The sequence below is a fragment of the Triturus cristatus genome, chromosome 4_1 (assembly GCF_964204655.1).
Source record: "Triturus cristatus chromosome 4_1, aTriCri1.1, whole genome shotgun sequence".
In the NCBI taxonomy this organism is placed as follows: Eukaryota; Metazoa; Chordata; class Amphibia; order Caudata; family Salamandridae; genus Triturus; species Triturus cristatus.
Genome location: NC_140585.1, coordinates 93,733,719 through 93,757,983, shown reverse-complemented (window position 1 = coordinate 93,757,983; position 24,265 = coordinate 93,733,719). Strand labels below are relative to the sequence as shown.

The window sequence follows — 24,265 nt, the reverse complement described above, 5'->3', positions numbered from 1 at the left end:
ACTGTGCCCCACACCTCACAGGCAGCACAGACGGAAGCAAGAGGGCGCCGCAGGTCGCGTGTCCAGAGTCCACCAGCACCCACTGACGGCCATGGTGTCTTCTTGGGGCTCGAGGGCCAAATGTTGAAACAACAGCGCCTGCAATCAAAGGCAGTCATGTCAGTCCAGAGGCACATGCGGGTGATGAAGACAACATTAGTCAACATGGACAATAACATTAGCGGCATGGCTGCGGGCATTCGGGACATGTCCCAGTCAATCCAGCAGTTGTGCAGCAAATTAGATGCTGACATCGAAGCACGGCGCCGGGAACGCCAGAGAAGGGACACTACCAGCAGGGCACTCAACCGTCTGGCAACTGCGACTTCTCTACTGTGCCGGCGCTCTGTGACGATGCAGGAGGGCCTAACAAAGTGCTGCAGCGACCTGTCTCGGGGGATGGTGCAGGTGACAAGTGCACTAGGGGTGCTATTGACTAGTCAGGCGTCGACAACTGCTGCAGGGGATGCTGCGGAGAGCATCGACACCAGCAGCAGCATCACACCCCCCGTCCCAGAAGCACGCAGGAGCAGCAGGCGGCTTGGGGTTGGCTCTAGTGAGGATGCACAGGCCGTGCAATCCACCACTGCAGCGCGTATGCGCAAACATTGATGTAGCCCTGCTTAGCCACTTCCCATTGGGTGACGTAACCCTGGACATACTCCTTGTATAGATGGTATATTGCCAGATTGGCCTGGTCATGTGTTCATGGCGTGGTGCCACATTAAAACTACGTCAGGACTTCTCACAACTCGCTGTGTCCCCTTACTTACTCAGAAATAGTTGCATGTGATCTCTGCCCGTCTCTCTCTCCCATCGATTGCAGTTGGCACTCTAGCTGCGTTGCCCTCTGGCTGGCCTGACTCATCCTCGTTGTCCTCAAAATATGTTACTTCCACATCTGTACCTTTTTTCGTGGCAAGGTTGTGCAGCATTGCACAAGTGGCAATAATCTTGCAGCAGGTGATGGGTTTGTACTGGCGTGCGCCTCCGCTCTTGTGCAGGCAGCGGAACCTGCTCTTCAGTAGTCCAAACGTGCGCTCCACCACATTGCGTGTTGTTTTGTGTGCCACGTTGTATCGTCTCTCACTCTGGGTTGCTGGGTGTAGGTAGGGAGTGAGGATGAATGACCGGCATGCATATGCACTGTCGCCTGGATGAGTAAAAGGGAACCATCAGTAACATGCCTCTATACACTATGATTTGCAGGTTTCAAGGGGCGTCACTGTTACTTACCTAGCAGGTATCCCTCTCCGAATTCTCCGGCACTCAGTCGTGTGTAGATCCCACTATTCTGGAAGATGTAAGAGTCGTGGGTGCTCCCAGGAAACTTTGCAACAATATCTGTGATGATGTTCCCTGCATCACAGATCACCTGCACATTGATGGAGTGGGTGGACTTCCTGTTCCTGTAGATGTGCTCTGTATCAGCTGGTGGACAGATTGGGATGTGTGTACCATCAATACAGCCGATGACATGGGGGAACTGTGCCATGTGATAAAAGTCAGTTTTTGTTTTCTGCAGTGCAGCCTGTGTGTTCGGGAAGCTGATGTAGTGGTGCATTCTCTGCATCATGGCATCCAGGAACTTCCTGAAGAAACGTGACAGGCAACTCTGGGATACCCCACCCACCGCAGCTATCACCACCTGATAACTGCCGGATGCCAACAGATGTAGGCTGCAGAGCACCTGCACATGTGGGGGTATGGCGTGCGCCCTTCTTATTGGATGGTCCAGGAGTGGGTGTAGGTCCCTGATTAAGTCCATGATGGTTTCGGGGTCTAGCCTGTACCTCTCATGTATCTCTGCATCAGTCAGCTGGAATAGTGTGATGCGCTGTCTGTAGATTTGTTCCTCCCGTCGCCACACCCTCAGTCCTGCTGCCTGTAGACGTAGGCGCCTTGCAATGACGTACATAGCGGCCATGTTGTCCACGCTGTTGCATTTTGGGATTGCTTATATGCATTGTTGATGGTTACCACCTGCTTTCAATCCGTGTTAATTACCGACTCTTATTTACCGATTTTCCTGGATTTCTTAATTACCGAGTGCTCCTACATGTCATTTTAATTTTTACCACTTCATATTTACCACTTCATGTTTACCGAATCGTTAATTATGTATTCGGTAAATATGAATCGGTATTTTAGAATTCGGTAAATATGATTCGGTGATGTCATGAGTGATGTCACTGACCATGTCATGAGTGATGTAATATGTGACGTCATCAGTAGTGCATTGCGGGCGCGCGAGTTATAGTTAGCTGAACTAACTATAACGGGGGAATTTCAATGGTTTTTTACGAGTGAAATGTCCAGCTAACTATAACATGTGTGAAACCTTTGGTTTTTTCATTGAATATATAGTTAGATATAATTATATATATATATATATATATATATATTCACTGAAAAAACCATAGGTTTCACACATGTTATAGTTAGCTGGACATTTTACTGATAAAAAACCAATGAAATTCCCCCGTTATAGTTACTGTAGGCAACTATAACTCACGCGACCGTAATCCTCTGCTGATGCTAATACTGTATTTAGACACTTATTTGCCCATGTCTTCTTCCATTAAATTTTAGCTATACATATATTACAAATATTTTTTTTTCATAAAGACACATATGTCATCAGCAGAGGATTACGGTCGCGTGAGTTATAGTTGCCTACAGTAACTATAACGGGGGAATTTCATTGGTTTTTTATCAGTAAAATGTCCAGCTAACTATAACATGTGTGAAACCTATGGTTTTTTCAGTGAATTTGCAAGGTTTTTTAAATGCTAATTCCTAACTATAACGTGTGTGAAACCTATGGTTTTTTCAGTGAATTTGTACGGTGTTTTAAATGCTAAGTTACTTTATGCCATTCGTGGCGTGCGCGCCCACTTAACGCAGTTCGTTCCGTGCGCGCACCGTGCGCGCACAGTGAGCACGCGGTGCGCGCCCCATGGCACATGGAGGACATATGATGAGTATCGTTGTGACAGGTAAAATATATGGTTTGCTAAGCTGTGATATGCCATGCACAAATGGTGCTCTTCGGGCACCATTTGCACACGGGGTGGGGAGAGTGTGGATATTTTTTGTACTTTTTTGAGTATTTATTACAGTACGCGTACGGTAAGCGTAATCGGCGAAATTTTCGAAAAAATTAAAATTTCCTTTTTTCACTTGGGGGATCGTTGGGGACTCCCTCAACATGGCTAGGTGCTTGGGAGCTGTCTAAACAGCCCCTTTACATGTTTTTGCCCTTTGTTTTTCAACCCCCTGTCAGAGTGCGAGAGAGAAAATGGCGGCCGCCGCTTCCTGGTTTCGACCGATTTGAATGTTTACTAAGATCTAACGGCCAATCAGAATCGCGCTTGCACACGTCACCGTACGCGTACGGTAAGCGCACGGTAAGCGCACCGTAAGCTGGCTCAGATATATATATTGATTTAAAGGCTATTTTCTCAGAATCTACAGTACAGATTTACACCAAACCTACAAAAGGCACTTCCTTGACCTGTAGACTATCTCTCTGCCAAATTTCAAGGAACTCTGTTCAGCCGTTCGGGCTGTAGCTGTGTCTAAAGGTCCTATGGAAAAATGCACGGGAAAAACGCGTTTTGGGACCCCCCTTTTATCTCAGCCCCCGCTTGAGGAATCCCCCCGAGACTTTCAGGGTAGGAGCGGAGCACAGCGCCCCACCTATTTTGAAAATTTTGCGAGGATTCGTAGACCGGCGCCAAAGTTATTCCAAATAGAATGTTGCGGATTTCCTATGGAAACGTGGTCCTAACTATAACTATCTACTGGCGACCGCCAGTAGATAATATATATATATATATATATATATATATATATATATATATATATATATATCCAACTCGCATTCACTCCTTCCGGAGAACTTGGGACCCATAAAGAGTGGCGCGCACGCCGGCGTAGTATACCGGCATGTCAATCCTCTAACACAAATTCCTCGTAAGCCTGTTCTCAGAAACAAAAGACTCCGTAAAATAATTGTCCACCGCTGTTTATTCACTGAATAAACAATGGTGGACAATTATTTTACGGAGTCTTTTGTTTCTAAGAGCGTGCTTACAAGGAATTTGTGTTAGAGGATATACATATTATCTACTGGCGGTCGCCAGTAGATAGTTATAGTTAGGACCGAGTTTCCATAGGAAATCTCAAAATTCTATTTTGAATAACTTTGGCACCGGTTGACGAATCCTTGTGAAATTTTCAAAACTAATGGGGCGCTCCGCTCAGCTCCTACCCTGAAAGTCTCGGGGTGATTCGTCAAGCGGGGGCCGAGAAAAAAGGGGGATTCCAAAACGCGTTTTCCCCATGCATTTTCCCATAGGACCTTTAGTCGAAGGTACAGCCCGAACGGCTAAACAGAATTACTTGAAATTTGGCAAAGAGGTAGTCCTCAGGTCAGGGATGTGCCTTTTGCATATATGGTGTCAATCTGTTCAGTAGTTCCTGAGAAAATTGCAGTTAACGGCACATAAATATCTATAGCCGTGCACCGTGCGCACACCGTGCGCGCACCGTGCGCGCACGATGCTGTGCACGAGCGTAATTCTGATTGGTGGATTCATGGCAGTCAACATTCGAATCGGTCGAAATCAGGAAGTGTTGACTGCCATTTAGTGTGTTGTGTGTGTGACAGGGAAAAAGAAAGGTGGAGAACGTGAAAAGGGGGCAGGGTAGAGAGTTCCTGACCCCCTAGCCTTTGTCAGGGGGTCCCTGAAGGACCCCGAAGGGTGAAAAAAACATTTTATTTTTTTTCAAAAAATCACGGGGTGCCCCCAGCTGCCATTTTGAGTTTTAGAGGCAGAAGAGAGCTAAAAACACAAGTGGAGAACGTGAAAAGGGGGCAGGGTAGAGAGTCCCTGACCCCCTAGGCCTTCTCAGGGAGACCATGAAAGACCCTTAGGTCACAAAAAAAAATTAAATTAAAAAAAAAAATCAAGGGGTGCGCGCACGGTGTGTGCAGGGCGCCAAAAAAAACATTAAAAAAATAGAATTAAAAATCAAGTTTAAGTGTTTAGATGTTGGTTGGCTCTAAAAAGAGCCGTTGTGTTCATTGAGTGTTTTTTTGTACCTACAAGTAAGTACCGATGGAGAGTCTAAAGTTCAAGAGGAAGACTCTGTTGCCTTCATCTGTGAAATGTACACCGTCTCCTCTATAAATGCCTTGCATGTTGTAAGTGGTTGTGGTATATAGAACCCATACCATAATCTCTGAGAAAAGCAGAAACAGACTTATTGACGTGCTTTCTTGCTTTGTCAATCTGCGGACAATATTGGTTGGACCAGTTCCACTTTTGCCTTTGGCATATATTAGAATATACAAAGGTAGTTTGTGGAAAAAGTGACATCAATTGCACAAAGGTGTCCTTAACAAGCATTTCCAGACCTACCCCAGTTAAAGTGCCTAGGTCATTTCCACCACAGTGCACAATTATAAGGTCAGGCTGTGGGAGATGTAGAAAGGATTTCACCAAAGACATTAATTGGTGCCACTTTAACCCTCTCTGACCAATCCATTTAATGTCTACATTTGGCAAAGCAAGGTCTTTCACAATACCTCTTTTTTCTGCATACTTTTCACTCCAGAAGACATAGGTATGACCTACAATCCACACTGTGAAAATCTTTCAAGGAGATCTGGATGCACTCAGAAGGTGTCTTTCAGTAGAATGGCAATTTGAAAAGAAAGATAGTTGTAAAATGGAGGCTTACATACTTTTTTTTAAATAAAAAGAACTCATTGGCTGTTTCAGACCATTCAACACTAAAAACTAGCCTGTATGTTTAAATTTTTAAAAGCATGTTTTGTATTGGTTCAGAAAAATGTGTTCCCACAGAACATTACTTTGGATTTGCTGTTAGGTTTGAAAAGTAAAGCACTCTTGCTCTTTGGATTAGAAACATTGTGTGCTGAATTTCTGACCTCTCTGCTCACACCAGTGTTCCATGACCTGTTGCTATGGTAGCAGGCAGAAGTCATGTTGAAAAAATGTGGGAAGCACTGTGATTTGAAGTTAACATGTATATGTGTGAAAAAAGAGAGGGAAAGATTGCCATTTACTGGTTCTGCTGAGAGGTGTACAGCTCAGAGATTCTGGCTCTGATAATCTGCTGTGTGAGTGCCACATTTCTTTCTCAACTAACTACTTTTAAAGGTGAGTTATGATTTTGAGAGGGGATGTATGTGGTGCATTTTGATATAAAAAATAGAAATGTGATTCTTGTTTTAAAAAAGTTGTGTTTTACATTTTATGTTTTGGAAGATATTTAACTGCCTTGAACTTGTAAGATATTATGGAGTATGTCTTCACCATAAGTTAAGGTGTACTGGTATCACCCAGGAATACTGTTTTCTGCCTAGAATCACACCATGAGTCTGTGTGCACAAAGGAATTGTTGTCAGAGATTTAATTTGTGTTGGTCTGGTTCTGTAAGACTTGCATTCGTAGGAGAGGGGCAGCTTGTTTTCTTGAACTGTGATGGCTAGCATTCAGCACAAATCAATATCTCACAAATGAGAGGCAAATGCAAACACATTTCAAAACAACAGGGTAGATTTTCCTTCCACTCCTGCAATGGGTGAGGTAGATCCTACATGTTCAAAACTCCAATTAAAACTTACCACACATGTACTCTTACATACATCTGTGCAGTCTTCATGCAGTTGTGCAAGTGTCCATGCAGATCTCTCTTGCACTTGACAATACACAGTCTCCAGAAGTACGCTCTTAGCACACAGGCAGCTGCTTCTCCTGCACTCCCATGCTAAGTATTCAGCACTGTGTGGTATTTTAGATAGTAGTGTGTAACGCTACCACATTCAACATCACCAAGGCTCATTTCCTTTGCTCTAGTCTAATCACTCACTCAGGTTCCACATGTTCATGGTCTCAAGTAGCTGTTAGGACATGTGCTTTTTTCTGCCTCTCTAAACAATAAGGAAACTGTGTCAGGCTGTTACAGTAATTATCACTTGCAAAACCACAGTAGTAAATGTGCTTTGAAATTGCCAATCAAATATCGTTTTCTGCCTAGAATCACACCATGAGTCTGTGTGTACAAAGGAATGGTTGTCAGAGATTTAATTCGTGGTGGTCTGGTTCTGTAAGACTTGCATTCATAGGAAAGGGGCAGCTTGTTCTCTTGAACTGTGATGGCTAGCATTCAGCACAAATCAATATCTCACAAATGAGAGGCAAATGCTAACACATTTGAAAACAACAGGGTATATTTTCCTTACACTCCTGCAATGGGTGAGGTAGATCCTACATGTTCAAAACTCCAATTAACCCTTACCCCACATGTACTCTTACATACATCTCTGCAGTCTTCATGCAGTTGTGCAAGCGTCCATGCAGATCTCTCCTGCACCTGACAATACACAGTCTCCAGAAGCATGCTCTTAGCACACAGGCAGCTGCTTCTCCTGCACTCCCATGCTTACTATTCAGCACTGTGTGGTATTTTAGATAGTAGTGTGTAACGCTACCACATTCAACATCACCAAGGCTCATTTCCTTTGCTCTAGTCTAATCACTCACCCAGGTTCCACATGTTCATGGTCTCAAGTAGCTGTTAGGACATGTGCTCTTTTCTGCCTCTCTAAACTATAAGGAAAATGTGTCAGGCTGTTACAGTAATTATCACTTGCAAAACCACAGTAGTAAATGTGCTTTGAAATTGCCAATCAAATATTGTTTTCTGCCTAGAATCACACCATGAGTCTGTGTGTACAAAGGAATTGTTGTCAGAGATTTAATTTGTGTTGATCTGGTTCTGTAAGACTTGCATTTGTAGGAAAGGGGCAGCTTGTTTTCTTGAACTGTGATGGCTAGCATTCAGCACAAATCAATATCTCACAAATGAGAGGCAAATGCTAACACATTTGAAAACAACAGGGTAGATTTTCCTTCCACTCCTGCAATGGGTGAGGTAGATCCTACATGTTCAAAACTCCAATAAAAACGTACCACACATGAACTCTTACATACATCTGTGCAGTCTTCATGCAGTTGTGCAAGTGCCCATGCAGATCTCTCTTGCACCTGACAATACACAGTCTCCAGAAGCACGCTCTTAGCACACAGGCAGCTGCTTCTCCTGCACTCCCATGCTAAGTATTCAGCACTGTGTGTTATTTTAGATAGTAGTGTGTAACGCTACCACATTCAACATCACCAAGGCTCATTTCCTTTGCTCTAGTCTAATCACTCACCCAGGTTCCACATGTTCATGGTCTCAAGTAGCTGTTAGGACATGTGCTCTTTTCTGCCTCTCTAAACTATAAGGAAAATGTGTCAGGCTGTTACAGTAATTATCACTTGCAAAACCACAGTAGTAAATGTGCTTTGAAATTGCCAATCAAATATCGTTTTCTGCCTAGAATCACACCATGAGTCTGTGTGCACAAAGGAATTGTTGTCAGAGATTTAATTCGTGGTGGTCTGGTTCTGTAAGACTTGCATTCGTAGGAAAGGGGCAGCTTGCTTTCTTGAACTGTGATGGCTAGCATTCAGCACAAATCAATATCTCACAAATGAGAGGCAAATGCTAACACATTTGAAAACAACAGGGTAGATTTTCCTTACACTCCTGCAATGGGTGAGGTAGATCCTACATGTTCAAAACTCCAATTAACCCTTACCCACATGTACTCTTACATACATCTCTGCAGTCTTAATGCAGTTGTGCAAGCGTCCATGCAGATCTCTCTTGCACCTGACAATACACAGTCTCCAGAAGCATGCTCTTAGCACACAGGCAGCTGCTTCTCCTGCACTCCCATGCTAAGTATTCAGCACTGTGTGGTATTTTAGATAGTAGTGTGTAACGCTACCACATTCAACATCACCAAGGCTCATTTCCTTTGCTCTAGTCTAATCACTCACTCAGGTTCCACATGTTCATGGTCTCAAGTAGCTGTTAGGACATGTGCTTTTTTCTGCCTCTCTAAACAATAAGGAAACTGTGTCAGGCTGTTACAGTAATTATCACTTGCAAAACCACAGTAGTAAATGTGCTTTGAAATTGCCAATCAAATATCGTTTTCTGCCTAGAATCACACCATGAGTCTGTGTGTACAAAGGAATGGTTGTCAGAGATTTAATTCGTGGTGGTCTGGTTCTGTAAGACTTGCATTCATAGGAAAGGGGCAGCTTGTTCTCTTGAACTGTGATGGCTAGCATTCAGCACAAATCAATATCTCACAAATGAGAGGCAAATGCTAACACATTTGAAAACAACAGGGTATATTTTCCTTACACTCCTGCAATGGGTGAGGTAGATCCTACATGTTCAAAACTCCAATTAACCCTTACCCCACATGTACTCTTACATACATCTCTGCAGTCTTCATGCAGTTGTGCAAGCGTCCATGCAGATCTCTCCTGCACCTGACAATACACAGTCTCCAGAAGCATGCTCTTAGCACACAGGCAGCTGCTTCTCCTGCACTCCCATGCTTACTATTCAGCACTGTGTGGTATTTTAGATAGTAGTGTGTAACGCTACCACATTCAACATCACCAAGGCTCATTTCCTTTGCTCTAGTCTAATCACTCACCCAGGTTCCACATGTTCATGGTCTCAAGTAGCTGTTAGGACATGTGCTCTTTTCTGCCTCTCTAAACTATAAGGAAAATGTGTCAGGCTGTTACAGTAATTATCACTTGCAAAACCACAGTAGTAAATGTGCTTTGAAATTGCCAATCAAATATTGTTTTCTGCCTAGAATCACACCATGAGTCTGTGTGTACAAAGGAATTGTTGTCAGAGATTTAATTTGTGTTGATCTGGTTCTGTAAGACTTGCATTTGTAGGAAAGGGGCAGCTTGTTTTCTTGAACTGTGATGGCTAGCATTCAGCACAAATCAATATCTCACAAATGAGAGGCAAATGCTAACACATTTGAAAACAACAGGGTAGATTTTCCTTCCACTCCTGCAATGGGTGAGGTAGATCCTACATGTTCAAAACTCCAATAAAAACGTACCACACATGAACTCTTACATACATCTGTGCAGTCTTCATGCAGTTGTGCAAGTGCCCATGCAGATCTCTCTTGCACCTGACAATACACAGTCTCCAGAAGCACGCTCTTAGCACACAGGCAGCTGCTTCTCCTGCACTCCCATGCTAAGTATTCAGCACTGTGTGTTATTTTAGATAGTAGTGTGTAACGCTACCACATTCAACATCACCAAGGCTCATTTCCTTTGCTCTAGTCTAATCACTCACCCAGGTTCCACATGTTCATGGTCTCAAGTAGCTGTTAGGACATGTGCTCTTTTCTGCCTCTCTAAACTATAAGGAAAATGTGTCAGGCTGTTACAGTAATTATCACTTGCAAAACCACAGTAGTAAATGTGCTTTGAAATTGCCAATCAAATATCGTTTTCTGCCTAGAATCACACCATGAGTCTGTGTGCACAAAGGAATTGTTGTCAGAGATTTAATTCGTGGTGGTCTGGTTCTGTAAGACTTGCATTCGTAGGAAAGGGGCAGCTTGCTTTCTTGAACTGTGATGGCTAGCATTCAGCACAAATCAATATCTCACAAATGAGAGGCAAATGCTAACACATTTGAAAACAACAGGGTAGATTTTCCTTACACTCCTGCAATGGGTGAGGTAGATCCTACATGTTCAAAACTCCAATTAACCCTTACCCACATGTACTCTTACATACATCTCTGCAGTCTTAATGCAGTTGTGCAAGCGTCCATGCAGATCTCTCTTGCACCTGACAATACACAGTCTCCAGAAGCATGCTCTTAGCACACAGGCAGCTGCTTCTCCTGCACTCCCATGCTAAGTATTCAGCACTGTGTGGTATTTTAGATAGTAGTGTGTAACGCTACCACATTCAACATCACCAAGGCTCATTTCCTTTGCTGTAGTCTAATCACTCACCCAGGTTCCACATGCTCATGCTCTCAAGTAGCTGTTAGGACATGTGCTCTTTTCTGCCTCTCTAAACTATAAGGACAATGTGTCAGGCTGTTACAGTAATTATCACTTGCAAAACCACAGTAGTAAATGTGCTTTGAAATTGTCAATCAAATATCGTTTTCTGCCTAGAATCACACCATGAGTCTGTGTGCACAAAGGAATTGTTGTCAGAGAATTAATTCCTGTTGGTCTGGTTCTCTAAGATTTGCATTCGTAGGAAAGGGGCAGCTTGTTTTCTTGAACTGTGATGGCTAGCATTCAGCACAAATCAATATCTCACAAATGAGAGGCAAATGCTAATACATTTGAAAACAACAGGGTAGATTTTCCTTACACTCCCGCAATGGGTGAGGTAGATCCTACATGTTCAAAACTCCAATTAACCCTTATCCCACATGTACTCTTGCATACATCTGTGCAGTCTTCATGCAGTTGTGCAAGCGTCCATGCAGATCTCTCTTGCACCTGACAATACACAGTCTCCAGAAGCACGCTCTTAGCACACAGGCTGCTGCTTCTCCTGCACTCCCATGCTAAGTATTCAGTGTAGTAAGGACTCCCTTAATACGTACATACATTGTTAAGTTAGCATAACCACGTTAGATGTTAGAAAGCCATCTTGCTGCTTTTGCACACGACACTGCGTCTACATGTTATTGTTTAAACAAACTGCTGACTCGCGCTTTGCCTCACACGAAAGCAATCTGTTGTTACCATCCCGAGCTCTGCGCAGCGACCTTGGTCTGTACATGGTGTAACAAACAGTCTGGGTTGTTAGACAATGCATGTTTTCCACTCTAGGTTGATCGACCCACTATGTAGCCATAACACACAGGCAGCTGCGAATACCTGAAAGTTGGTGCTTTTAATATTGCAGACATCATGTTTAGTATTCAGACCGAACACGAGCCTTCCTGCGAGAAGACTCCTGATGCTCCTGTGATGTGATTTCACTAAGCTGATCTTTGAGGTATGGGGTCCCCCATTCAAGCCTAAGAGACCTTTTATTAGCATAATAATAATATTAGCTTCTTAGTAAAGGGAAGGTGGTAGTATCCACTGTCATTTATAACATGATCACTCCTTTTATATTCTATGGTATTGTAACGATGCTGATGATTTTGATTATAATCATTTGTCTGCTTGTATTAGCCAAAGTACTGCATCTTAGGACACGTGGTCTATAAAAATAAACTCTTTTTATTTTCACCGTGTCTCCGTTGATTCTTGTTGTGGACTGATGTGAGAATAATATACGAACAGGTATTTCCGATTCCCACCATTCCTGAGAGTACACTGAGTAGCTTGTTCTGGGTTGTCTTTTCATTGGGATCGCTGAGCCAAATATCGGATAACGAATGGGACACTTATGCTAGCCGGATACTGGGTACTGGGTTCTGAGGTGAGTTTCTGGTACACCACAAGTCACTGAGGTCCTGGGGTTCTACGCATAGTTCTGTGTATATGCAGAATCCCTGCAACATGGCGCACCTAACGTTTGGTCTATGAGTTGAAACGCCTTAGTAGTGCTTATATTAGTCCACAACACCCTCATTCTTGTTTCCGGATAACAAGTCTGACGGATTTAAACCTACCTATTTCTGTTGATATAGGTTTCTTCAAGCTTGATCATTAAAAAGGTTATTGAACTCTTGTGCTACTGAGTACTTCGAGTGTAGCTTGTCCTTATGGCGGTAGAAATAGCGGCGCATAGCCGTGCAGCTCTGAAACGTCATTTGACGCAGTATGGGGTGCCGGACACTGGTATGAACGTCATCTTTGTGGTAGGAGCCGATGCGGCTCATCCTTATGAGTTGTTCTACTCTTGGGTGACGCTTCCGGCAGTGAGTGAGGACGATAACTCCTTTCATTCTTACACTGCCACTGCCGTGCCAGCGAACTATACACCGTATAGGACACAGGAAATACCAATATCTACTTGGCAGCATCTTATTTGGTTTAATGGCGCCCTTCCCCATGTGGTTATACCGCCGAGAATGGGCCCCTTATCAATTGCAGGGTCCACTTGGCCGGTACTAGCCGGATTTACGCCTCATCCCCGTTACCTCACGGTGACGGTGGCTGAATTGCGTGTACTACACACTGCCCTTATTACAGTATATAGGGCGTTGGTTCAGTACGTGTCACGCAATGTGCAGGTGGGGGCACCTGCTGTTGCGGGGCATACTACTGACCACCACGCGGTGGTCATTAGTCCTGTTATGGTTATTTCTGTTATGGGCAAGCGCCCCACGAATAGGGATGATTTCCCTTTTTGGCTTGCTGAAAAATTTGACCAAATAGAAGCGGTATACCCGAATACATCTCCTGTGGAGAAACACAGGATCCTTACCATTAGTTTGCCTAAAGACTTGGTCCCCGACATTGATGATTGTGTAAACTGGGGCAAGGTCTTTGCAGCGACGTACTCGCAGTGCTTTGGCACTCCGTCTATGTCGGTACTGCCCTCCGTTATTAAACGTGTTCAAGATAACCACGGTGCGGAGTCTGCGATAGAATTAGGCATGCGGCTCCTCGGACAGTTTGACCTGGTGGCTACCATGATAATGTGTAACCTTAAGGGCGATGCCATGCAGTTCCAGGTTCGTAATGAACTGAAGAAAGTTGCTGATGAGGATAAGCCGCGGGAGTTTGCGAAAATAATCTCGTCGGCGTACAGAGATTTGGGTCGTAGCTCTTTAGGAGTTAAACCTGTGATCAAAACTCCCGAAATTAAGCAGCAGGGTAAGGCAGAAGCCTCTGGTAAGGATGACCGTCCAAACTTTCCGAAAATGAATTGGAGGTCAAAACAACAGGGAAAGCAGCAGCAGAAACAGGGGTCTCGGCCTGCCTCTCCCGTTTAGTCAGGTAGTGAGCGCACTTATGATCTGCGTGATCGTGCTACTATTAAGTCTCCTGATAGGTTTCAGGTTTCTGAACAACGTTCTCCTCGTTCTTCACAGGAAACATCGGCTTCACAGTCCGGTGGCGGAGGCGGTGGCAAAGGTCGGGGTGCTCCACAAACACGTGACCAGCCCCGACAGACTGAGGGTAAAGGCAAGCAGGACGAATTTGCACGACAAAGACCCCCGTTTCAGAAGAAGAAAGTGGCTGCTTTGACGGCAAGGTATGCCTCAGATAGTGCGGACACAGCTTCGGAACCGGACATGGGCGCTGACGCTACTGGACAGCGCAGCGGAAATTACCATAGTCTGTCAAGCTCTGCGTCCATTTCTGGCGGCGACAGCAACTGATATATTGGTTACTGTTGAAACAGCTGACACCAGAGTGGCTCCCCCTGACAGACTTTACGAAATAGTCTTACTAATTGAGGGTGACATACAACGTACAATAAAGGGGATTTTTTGGGATAATCTGACTACCACCTATGATATCCTCCTAGCAGAGGCAGATTGGCCCCCAGCTTTCATTTTAGAGGCTCCTAGAGGGGAGGAGGTAATCCTCCCGTCCTTTGCGTACACGGTGCCTAAGGACCGGGCTGAAGTGTACGCTGAGGAGTGGGAGCTGGCGCTTGCGCCGGCAGTGTATCGTACTCAAGTGGGATGGGACCAGTTGTCCCCCTGCCATGAGATTCCATTGCGGTCTATGCCCCAGCCTCAACCCCAATATCCCATGCGTCGTGAAGCTAGACCGCACGTCGTGGCAATCCTTGAACAATTGGAATATCAGGGTGTTATTGAAACTTGTGTGTCCCCTATGAATAACCCTTTATTCACTGTGACGAAGCCTGACGGGTCGTACCGTTTAGTTTTGGATTACCGGCACTTAAATTCGCATTGCCGGACCTGCGCGGTACAGAATACTCACAGCTCGGCTCTTGTCGACAGTCTCGTGCGTAAGAGATTTAAAACGACACTTGACATCTCCAATGGCTTTTTTAGCCATAACCTGTCCACACTGAGTAGCCAGTGGACGGCGTTTACTTCGGGCGGCAAACAAAAACAGTTCACAAGATTAGCCATGGGCTATAAAAACAGCCCTGGCGTCTTTTCCGCTCGCGTGGTCTCTCTCTTAGAGAGAATAGACCCCGACGCATACTCCTATGTTGACGATATCTACCTCACGGATGATGAGCTGATGCCACATCTGTCTCGAGTCGACAATATTATAGTGAGTTTTGCAGACTATGGCTACAAATTTAATTTTGCGAAGTCTCACATCGCGGAATATACAGTGTTGTTTTTGGGCTACGAACTCAACAATGAAGGTAAGGGATTGGCTCCTCACTTTCTGGAGAAGTGCGCATGCCTGCGTGCTCCTACAACACTGAAAAAATTACAATCTTTGCTGGGCTTTCTGAATTTCGGACGTACGTATATTCCTGATTATGCCCAGCGTATCAAGCCGCTTTACGCCTTGGTACAACCTTCTTTTTCGAAGTCTAGCTGGCAGCTAGAACATTCTGCTATTCTACAGTCTTTACAGGCTGATCTTCTTGCTTCACAATACTTATTGACACGTGATAACGGCACTAACCTGGTAATAAGAATAGTACCAGGCGCAGTGGGTTTCACGTATTTGACGTTCAATGAGGGCAATACAGCCCCCATTGCGTATAAATCACACTTGTACACCTCTGCTGAATTGCGTTTTTCCACTGTCGAGAAAGTTCTGACGGCAGTACAGATGGCGATCCTTAAAGAACGCGCACTGTCGCATGGAAAACAGATACTGGTTGTGACACCGTATCCTGCCCTAGAGGCAGTAACAAAGGCAAGTGTACCAAATTCTACAGCTTTGCATCCACGGTGAATACAATGGGCCACAACTCTGACATCACCAGATATCACTTATATCTTTGACGCCTCTTTACAGACTCAGGAGTATTTACAGTATGAATTCGTTCATCCGGCTCCTCTGTCTTTGCGCCCGCTCAAAGAATACCATTGTGTCATATACACTGACGGCTCGGCGCAGCCGGCGATTGGATCAAAGCATGCCTATTCTGCGGCTTGCGCAATTGTCGTGGGTACATTCGTAAATGGTGAATTCCAATCTGATGCCTTGCATACGCAGTCATTGGGTGATTGTACCGCGCAATTGGCGGAGCTCCGGGCTCTGGTGCTTGCACTGGAGTTTGCTGATCCCCGAGTTACTACTCTTATAGTAAGTGACTCCTTTTATTGTGTCCAGTCCTACAATGACAACTTACACTTCTGGTCTCAAAACGATTATCGAGATACCAAAGGTAGCACAATTAAGCATAAACTGCTTTGGGTTCGAGTGGCAGACTTTAAAGAACGTCTCCCTCTCGTGAATGTTATTCACACTCTTGGTCACCAACGACTTGGTGTCCATGCTGTCGGTAACAGCTTGGCTGACGAGGCAGCAAAAACCGCAGTGGCAACATACTTAGTAGCAGCAGTTACAAGATCCAAAAGTAAGATTGATGATGACATCTTGGCAGCTATTGCTGCTACAGAGAAGGGAAGTGATTACCCGAAGGGTTTTCCTTCTCGTTATTTTTATCACTTAAGTCCTGATAACGTCCCGTTAGTGAGGATTAACGACGTTGGTGACAGAATTATTCCCAACGCGGACTGCAGACCATCTCTGATACTAGCAGCGCACGAGGGGTTGGCGTCAGCCCACGCCGGCGTGTCCGCTACTATATCTCTGTTACAACAACGTTACTGGTAGTTTGGTTTATATAAACAAGCGCGCGCTTATGTTCTTGATTGTGACATTTGCCAACAGATTAAACCTTCCACTGTTGCGCGCCCACCACAAACACAGTTGTACATATCTAATAAACCATTTGGTTGTGTTTATCTAGATCACTGCGGTCCTTTTTCTTCTGATACTGCGTACAAGTATATCTTGGTTGCAGTGGATTCGTGCACACGTTTTCTCTGGGTATGGCCACAAAGGAGTGCTGACTCGCGGACTGTCATCAGGGATTTGCGTGTCTTTGTGGGAACTTTTGCGTGTGGTACCTTCCATTCTGATCAGGGCCCTGCGTTCGCCTCTAAGGCTTACAAGGAGGCTATGAGAAATTTGGGGGTCCAAGTCAAATTTTCGTCCCCCTACCGACCTGAGGGTAATAGTGTGGTGGAGCGAATGAACCGTGACTTAAAGCAATCTTTGACAGCACGTGTTTTAGGCACAGGCCGGAATTGGCTAGCCCATTTGTATAACGTCCAACGTGCACTTAATAATCTCCCTAGAAGGTCTCTGGGTGGGCGGACCCCATACATGATGCTCTTCGGAATCAGAATGTTTGTCCCAGACCTTGATGGTCTAGACATGGCGGCGTCGACCGCACCCTTTGACGTAGATGATCACTGTGCTGTTTTGCAGACTCTACAAGAAGCCAGAGACACTCTTTCGAAGAACACTTGCCCTCCACGTCTGATGCTGAGCTTCAGATTCCGGTAGTCGGCTGGCTACCCCGAGTTGGAGACCTGGTCCGTGAGAAGGTGGAGAACAAGAAGGAGTTCGGCCCCTCTTATCGTGCACCGGTTCCAGTGCTTGGCGTGCAGGGTTCAAGAACAGTCATTTTACCTCCACTTCCTGGTCGCAAAGAAAACAGGTACATCTCTATTGACAATGTCAAACTTCAGCGAGTGGCCGATACTTCTTAGTATGACTCCAGCAGTTTCATGCCAGACGATGCAAAGAAATTCAGTATTGGTTCCTGCTTCTAACACCTTGTCTGATGTTGCCATCGAGATGCAGTCAATTACTGATCCCTTGTTAATACCACCGGCTGGTGGTCTGCCCGAAGAGACTGAGTATGCTTATCCCACAAATGGTCACTCGCCTGTTTTACAATCTACGGCGGTTGACCAGTCCCGTTTCTCCTTTGACACTAACTCATTGCCTTCTACTTCCCCTTCGAACATTGCTATTTTTGCTAGTTGGTTCAAAAGACTTTTTTGATTCCCCCTTGGACATACATTTGGATGGTGCTTATCAGTATTTTTTTGTTTATGTCCATTGGATTTGTAATAGTGTTTTTCCGTCTGGTGGATGGCCACTATTTCAAAGAGAGATCCACAATTAGACTAATCAATGGAACTTTGGCCCCCCACTCCTCGTCCCACATCATGAAAAGGGACCAGACTTTTGTGAATATTACTGCCTGGCCCGTTTTGGATGGATTTGCGTGGGATGCTGTTAAATTCCAAATTCATGGTCCTACAGAGGTCATCAATGTACCTAATGTATTTCGTGTTTCTATGGGTGATGTGGTTAAGCAGAACATTTGTTCTGATGATTGGGATGTTCATGCCATTGAAGCACTGTTTTCTGATTTGAAATATTATGCCGCTTTTGATGCTGAAGATTTATATGAAAATGCGGCTAACTATGCAGAACAGTATTGTTTTCAACATTATGGCAATCACTTCCTGCATAAAGCAAATACGTTTCGAAATTTTGTAAATTTTACCCAATGGGAACACTGTCCCACCCCATCTTTAGGCAGTTCACCTACATTAGTTGACAAATATACTTATTTTACTGATTTCAGTGTTTCCAGCCCAGCATCCTTTTATTTTAAAGTGATGCCTGAGTCTACCTCGAAGGTTCGACTGACGCACACCAAATTACTCTATTCTAAGTCCTTTATGGATGAGTTGTCAATCAAGGGTTATGATCTGTGGAAGACTACTATTGATCTTAAATCGGTTTGGGGTTCCAAACCGTGGCAGGTTCAGGGAACTGAAGCTTTACATCGTGCCTGTCTTGTGCCAAATCATATGTTGTTTTTAAATTCAACCATCTTCCAGACTAAGCCTGGGCGTTGAACTACGCTCCGTTCGCGGAGCTTGCGAAGTTTTGGTAACTTCGCGCTTCGCGTAGAGCGCGAAGTTGCAGATTGCTACGCAATCTAGCACGTAGCGTAGTAAATTTGCTTCCTCGCGCGCTCAATATTCATTCTCGCGCGCGGTAATGTCTTACCTTGATTCTGCGATCGCCAACTTGCTTTTCTGTCTGTTTGCGAGCGCCACGAGATTTGTACTATGGCTGCCCAAGCCCGCGAGAGTGTGCGCCCCCGAACACGTCATTGGTGCGCGCGAACTGACTTCCGGCGGCTGTTTTGGTAAGATCGCGATCCCGAACATGGAAAAACTGCAATCTGGCAAAGAATATCTCGCGAGCTTCATAAAACCTTCTCTAAAATGATCATTTTGCTCAGAAAACTCCTCAGATTGTGATCTTGCTGTAGTCTTTGTGTAAGAAAGAGTCCTTTAATTTTTTTAACACTTTTTTTCCAAGAGGAAGGAAGTGCCCCTGACACTACAACTTCCTGTTCCTGTCCAGCAGGCTCCTCCCACGTGCTTTGTGCATGTGTTGTTCACTTTCATTTGGATTTGGAGCCGGAAGGATCACTTTTTGTGTCTGTCTGCTGCATCACACCATTTTTTTGGATTTATTTGAGGAATTTTTGATTTGAGATTTAATTTACGACAAGTAAGTTGGAGAATTGGTGTGTTTGTTTCATTGGGGCTTGTTTGTACCTACATTTTTCTGGGATTTTTATTGTTTTTAAAAATTATTGTTGTGGTGGGTGGCCTGTACTACTTTCAATATGGGCCTAGTTGTTTTTCTCTGCAATTTCAGCCAGTAGGGTACCCATGGGTCCATGTTTTGTGGTGTCTGTAGAATTTCTACATCATGTAGGGCATGGATGGCATAGGATTGAAATGCTAAACGTGGCTGTGGTGTATTTCACTGTTGGTGTGTGTGTGTGATTTACCTTTGTTGGATGTGTGTGCTTGTGGCCTAGTAGTCTTCCACTAGGCCCAGAGGTAGTCAGCCTCCAAGCTGTGGTGCGTGATTTTAAATGTACAGTTGGTGTTGTCTGGTGATTTTCCTTTACTCCATGGATGGCTTTGGATTTTGTTGCAAAAGGTGTGTTTGGGGTGCAATAGCATTTTTTGGGTGTGTGCTAAACAAATTGGGCTATTTTGGCCTGCATTTAAGGCAAGGGATTCAGCTCGCGAACTTTCGGTAACTCTGCACAGCGCGACAACGCGGACTTACAGTTTTCGTCATTTTTGCGCTCGCAATATGCGTGTTCGCGCACGCGAGAAAGCCTTTTTGTACAGTTCGCGATCCCGAACATGCAGCTTTTGCAATCTGGCAAACAATATCTCGCGAGCAACATAGACCCTTCTCGAAAACGCTTTTTTGTGCATTTCTGCACAAAAAACTCCTCAGGCAGTCATTGAGCTGTAGGTTTGGAGCAGGGAGAAGCTGTTATTTGTCTGGAAAACATTTTTATGAGAGGGATTAAGTTCCACAGACACTACAACTTCCTCTTCCTGTCCTTTCCAATCACTTTTTGTGTGTTATTGTGGTGGGTGGGCTGGGCATGTGTGTGGCGGCCATTTTAGGAAGGCATGCATTGTGCCTTTGCCATAGGCGTCCAAACTTGTGGCCTAGTCGTACAGTAGGCCCAGGGGTACAACTCAGCAATCATCACGGCGTTTTTTTTTTCCTTGCTATTCTTCTTCCTAAGTGTACACTACACAGTACAAATACAACAGGATCCCTGGCCTTGTCAGTATCTTAATGGCTGGCTATACTGTTGATGTTGTTCACTGACTGCATGAAATTTAATAATTGTGATGACCACCCACGAGACACTAATAAATTATATATTATATTATGGATCTTTTGACTGATGTTCTTCTGGCTTTTTTGCTTTTAGGTGCACAAAAGACAGAGGTGTGTCATCATCATCCACTGTTGTGGTGCCAGACCGACGTCCTGCTGCTGTAGTGTACACAACGTGACGTGTCAGTGACCTGACCAGGCATCTCTGCAACTTGTGCAACTGAGTGCTGTTTTGACATCTGTTGAAGATGCCCCCAAAGAAAGCAGGTAGCAGGTCCTCCGGTACCAAGAAAGTTGCCATGGAGAAGAAGGAACAGAAGAAGAAGGAAGTGTCACTTAAGTCTGGTGTGCCTCCCAAAACCTTTTTTGGTTCACCAAAAATGAGGCCTGCAGCAGCGGTGTCGGGGGGGCAAGCTGGGGGCAAGCTGGGGGCAGCACCTCCACATCAGTGGGCCCAACCCACCAACCCATGCCCAAGCAGATGAGTGTGGAAGAGGTAGCCAGCCTTATGGTAGAAAGCAGTGATGCTGAGCCTGAACTAAACTTATCGCTATCTCAAAGTAGTACACAATCAACACAGGAGGGAACATCATCAACACAGCAGATAAGTGGTCAACAGCCGCAGCTGCCGCCCGCAATAGTAGCTGTTCCTCCTGAAGTAGGGGCAGTTCAGGAAATTGAGCCTCATGCAGAGGAAGAAGAGGAAGCCACTCCTTTAGAAGTTGCATTGGCTTTTAAATCCCCAGCAAGGAAAAGGAGGGTTAGTACATCAAGTTCTTCACCAAGCCCCCCTTCTGATGATCTAGATGTCACTTGGAAGCCACAAACAGAGTCTGAGAGGGAAACACATCACAAGAGCAGGCATGGCAAAAGGAAGGTTCCAGAAAGCCTTACACTTATGGATGTTGATGTAGAAGAGCAGGTTGATGATGATGATGAGCCAGTCATCACAAACATCACTCCCGGGCCTGAGGAGATGGAGAGCAACATTTTTACATTACCCAAAATGGATGCGAGGGATGTAGCACGCATACCTCCAACACAGGTAACACCAACACGACCTCCAGCTTCCATATTTACATTAGCAAAGGGCCGGCAGCGTCCTACATCCAGCACAACAAGCACCACCTCAGCAGAAGTAGGTAGTGGTCCTGCACAGAGTCAAATTCAACACACACCCTCCAGTTCATCCGGCATTGGAAGTGGGAGTGGCACCTCCAGCAGGAGACAAAAGTTAAGCTCCCCAGTGTGGGACTACTTTAAGGTTAGCCCAAAGGAGGAGAACATTGCTGTATGCTCCGTTTGTCATTCCTCTGTTAGCCGTGGAAAGCTTGGTACAAACTATGGTACTGGAGGCCAAATGACCCATCTGAAAAAACACCACGCAATCCAGTGGGAGGAGCACTTTAGGCTCATCAAAACTGGAACCATTGCTGTTGGGCATAAACGAGTAGAAAGTCCGCTCACGGTGGAACAGGAAGAAGAGGGAGACATTCTCTGTGCTAGTGGTACACAAAGTAGCCCTGTCCCCAGCACTGCAGTGGTAACGCCCACATCCTCAGCCACATCTCATTGGCACAAGAGTAAGAGCCAGCCTGAGACACCAAGGAGTACTGCTGGGCCAAAAAGTGCGACGTCGACCACAGGAAGGAATACCATGCAGCCTACCATTCTTAGCATGTTTAGTAGGCCGGAGGGGCAGTACGAACGCAATCACCCAATAGCACGTTTGTACAATGCTAAGCTGGCAAAAATGTTAGCACTGGACCTTCTCCCTTTTTCTTTTGTTGAAGGGGTGGGTTTTCTTGAGTTTGTGACCACCATCTGCCCAAAATGGAAAGTTCCCAGCCGCTACTATTTTGCAAGAGTTGCTGTTCCAGCACTACATCACGACGTGCTGGAATTGCTTGGAAAAGCCTTAAAACAGAGTGCTGTTCAGAGTATACACCTGACAACAGACATGTGGACCAGTTGCCAAGCCACTGATTACATGTGCATCACTGCACACTGGGTCTCTTTTTCGGGTGTTAAAGATAAGATATCTGACGGCGTTGTTGACACCGCTGAGATTTTTAAAGACACTCGCAAACATGCAACTGTAGCCATGTTTGCAATGGAGAAATCTCATACTGCTGCTAACATTTTGGATGAGTTTAACAGCAAGGTGTTGGAGTGGCTGCGACCAAGAGGTCTTACCATTGGTTTTGTTGCCACGGGCAATGTCAGTAATGTAGTTCGGGCCATGAAAGATGGTGGGTATTTCAGGGTGCCATGTTTGGCACACTGCATTAACATTGTTGTGCAAGACTTTCTGAAAAATGAAAGCAAAGTCAGCAGCTTACTGACCACCTGCAGAAGAATATGCACACATTTCAACCATTCTTTTAAAGCCCGGAAGGAGCTGAGGGTGATTCAACGTGAGCATAAAATGCCAGTCAAAGCACTCATCCAAGAGGTGCCAACACGTTGGAACTCAACGTATTACATGCTTGAGCGTCTGTTTGAGCAGTACATACCACTTAATGCTTATGTCATGAAAAGGTCAGGGGATCCTACAGTGAAAGGCATGAGAGTTGAGATGACCCAATGGGACCTTGTCAAAAGCCTGACAGAGATGCTACTTCCTTTTGAGGTCTTCACCCGTGAAGTGAGCCGGGAGGACTGTACTATGGGCCAAGCTATCCCATTGTTGTACATGCTAGAGCAACAGCTGAAGGATGTGGCAGAAATGTACGCAGATGTGGATGACAAAGTAGAAGCACATTCTTTGGCAGACACCTTATCCGCTCGCTTATCTCACAATACAAGGCTTCAAAATAACATTCTGTCAGATCCACATTACATTACTGCCTCAATTTTGGATCCACGTTACAAATTATTGCTGCGCAGTAATGAAGTCATTCCTTTTTCAGAAGTGAATGTTGCCCAGTACAAAACTTGGATAGCTGAGGAAGCCACTGAGTTTGAAAACGAAAGGATCTTCATTAAAGGCCCGCCCCTCCAGGGCAGAAAAAGTACTGCAGGGCACCCAGAACGAAGTTCTACTTCAGAAGCCAAGAGCAGTGCGTTTGCCTCCCAGCAGTCAACACTGCCAGCAGCAATAACATCAACAGCACCAACAGGATCATCAGGCACATTTCCAAAAACGGCAGGTGATTGGTTTCTACGGAAAGGTTATTGCACATCAATGACTGATGCAAAGGCAAAAGAGGCCCAGGAAATCGGAGCACCCCTGAACATTGAGCGGATGGTTCAGGCCTATCTAGATGACACAACAGAGGTCTACATGGAGCAAAGCCCATTGGTGTATTGGTATGGGAAAAGAAGCCAATGGCCAGTGCTCAGCAGGCTGGCGATAAAGTATGTGGCTTGCCCTGTTGCAAGTGTCTCTTCAGAGCGTGTTTTCAGTGCTGCTGGTGCCATTGTTACTGTCAAAAGGACCAGTCTCTCGCCCAAAAGTGTTGAGAGGTTAACCATGATCAAAATGAATCAACACTTTATACCACCGGAGTACAAAATACGTGAATCACAGGAGGAAGAGGAGAGTGACTTTGATGACATAAGTAGTGGATTGTTAGACGTACTGCTGTCCGAACCACCAGAGTTTGAGGACGAGCTCCTCTTCCCTGACAACTAGGCTTTCAAATTGTT

General features: G+C 45.1%; 1 protein-coding gene across 5 annotated transcripts in view; it reads right to left on the bottom strand.

Annotated features, from left to right (window-relative positions):
• LOC146839636 (uncharacterized) overlaps nt 1-24,265 on the bottom strand; it is a 376,335-nt gene that overhangs the window by 276,325 nt on the left and 75,745 nt on the right. The gene's annotated exons all lie outside the window — the stretch shown is intronic.